The sequence below is a fragment of the Silene latifolia genome, chromosome 1 (assembly GCF_048544455.1).
Source record: "Silene latifolia isolate original U9 population chromosome 1, ASM4854445v1, whole genome shotgun sequence".
Taxonomy (NCBI): domain Eukaryota; kingdom Viridiplantae; phylum Streptophyta; class Magnoliopsida; order Caryophyllales; family Caryophyllaceae; genus Silene; species Silene latifolia.
This window is the reverse complement of record NC_133526.1, coordinates 183238931-183241707: the sequence shown is the minus strand read 5'-3', so window position 1 is coordinate 183241707 and position 2777 is coordinate 183238931.

Below are 2777 nucleotides of genomic sequence, written 5' to 3'. Positions count from 1 at the left end.
GCCTCTTGTTGCTCAATCATGCGAGCAACCTCATCAAGAGTCATCTCGGAAGCTTGAATCTGTGCAGGGGTTCTTTTGGGCGGCATTTTTAGCTGATAAGAAACAAGGAAACGTAAGCCTACGGCTCAAAATGTAAAAATCACCCGCCTAAAGAACACTCGGCCGAGTATGGCAATACTCGGTTGAGTAACGATTACTCGGTCGAGTACTCTGGGTACTCGGTCGAGTTGCCGACTCCAGTAGCCAATCTAAATTACCCAGAAATCATACTCGGTCGAGCATGAACTACACTCGGCCGAGTAGACAATACTAGGTCGAGTACTCTTATTTACTCGGTCGAGTAAACACAAATAGTAGCCACTGCTACTCATTGTAAAACTACACTTGGTCGGGTGCTCGGTTACTCGGCCGAGTACCCCCTAATCGGTCGAGTACCTACCCTGCTCGGCCGAGCCATACCAAAGACGGGTTAAAACAGTATAAAGTCCCCTATCATGCTTTCTATCTGGTCGTGACTATTTCGGAGCTATATTCTATTTTTCGGAACAATTATCGTTGGAAGCACCTAGACCAAAACACAATTTATAACTTCACAAACAACTCTACAATTAGTAAAGAGGCAAGTAAAGGTCGGATCCCAAGGGACGGGAATTGAGATGAGATTTCTATTGAAACTAGTGGTGTCTTAGGGGTGTCACAATTTGGGTTGATGTAGAAGATCACTAACTAAATAGCAATGAAAATAAATAAGCAAGATGAATTGAAAGGGTTGTAAACAATTGATAAAAAGCACTAAGGTATCATGGGGTCATAGGGGAATCATGGGAATTGATCATACAAACATGTTCTCAAATTATAAGTAAGCAATTATTGTTGTGATGGATTGAGTTGGGTTATATCTTACAATCCTAGGAAAGTTTGGGTCCCGGAGCCGAATCGATTAGATTGTACAACACCTACAAGTCGACTTAGTCTTTCCTACTCAAGTACTCAACAACATGCATGGTCTAATGAGACTCGAGTTGGTTTATGTCTTACAAGTCTCATTGAAAAGATAGGTGATGGGTAAAAAAATGCAAGGATTCATAGGCTCACATTTCATCAAACATAACATGTGCATGAGTTGAGATCAAAACAAGCAAGCAAATAAACCATGAAAGCATATTAATTTAATCATGAATCATTCCCCATGTTGGTTTCCCCTAATTACCCATTAACCCTAGCTAGGTCACTACTCACTCATTATCATGTTGATCATGCTAGCAAGGTTGTCAATCATACCAACAAAATGAAACATGATGAACAAATGAAAGTAATTAACAATAATTAAAAAGGGATTAAGAGAATTATACCTACTAATGATTCCAATAATAAAGCAAAGAATAAAAGAAGTACTTGATGCTTGATTGAGAGGTTGTCAATCTCCCAATAATAACCCAAATAATCTTCAATTACCCAAAATAAAGGATGAACAAAAGAGAGATTAAGGAAATAAAACTTGTATTAGAACTTGATTAATTGTTGATTACAAAACTAAAGAGAGATTTGATTGATATTAACTACTCTAATAATTGATAAGAAGAACATGCTCTTCTAATTAGACTAATGGGGTATTTATAGTGGAAATTAGGTGGATGCATTAGGGTTAACTAAGGGCTAAACTAGTAATTACACTTTTTAGATTGAGCAGGGAGACGCCGGAATTTTTCGAAAGAAGGGCTTCTTTCTTTGAAGCTTGAAGAAACGAATTTGTGCTGGACTGGAATCCGTGCTTCTTAGGCACGAAACGGGCGGATTCGTGAGCCTCTGCCCGGGCGTCTTCAAGTGAATTCGGGCGTCTTCTAGGCTTGCTGCCCGGGCGTCTTTGGGAGAAGACGCACGGATTGTCGTGCTGGGGGACGGCCGGATTCAGGACAATCCGCACGGATTGCTCCTCAGTCTTGTTTCTTCTTCTTTTCTTCCGTTTTCTTCGTAAAATCCTTGGGAATTTCCTTGGGGATGCAAGGATCTTTCCTTAACATTGCTCATCTACTATAATATGTACAAAAGCCTTCTAATCTTGTCTCTCCTTGATGCTTGGTCATTGAATTCAATCAATTTAGTCTCATTTTGCCATGAAAATGAAAGGTTTGCACTCCTTTCCTACCAAGGACACAAAACCTCAAAGAATATGCAAAACAAAGAACTAAAGACAATAAATGACCCAAATATGCACTAAAAAGCATGGGAACAAGGCTAATTCGGGGACTAAATATGCGCTAATTATGGTCACATCACTATCCCCTCATCAAACACATAACAACAGGAACTAAAATGCCACTTTATAAACATATAGCCATACCATTCATTCCCAGGTGAATCCAATACACCAAAATCCACATACTCATTCTTTCTACTACTTTTCCAAATCACCAAACTTACGAATTCCACATGTAAACTTCCAGCCATCACTTATTATCAACATGAATCATCATAAGCATGCACATTCAAGATACAACACTCAACACTCTTCCCCATGTGACCGGCTCGAGTTAATAAGAGCCAAATTGCGACTCCGGGACGTCTCTCGAGTCTTTGCGGTAGCTCCAAACAACTCTCCCCGGGTTCATTTTATTTAGACTCCCTAAGTTCATTAAGTTCATTTGTTTAGGTGCCGGAACCTTCGGCTCTGATACCACTTTGTAACACCCCCTCATACCAAGGTGCCTTACCAGGACCACCCTACCATGAAAGTGTGTTACCATCTCGGTTACCCGAGGTTAGTAAATATCAAAAGC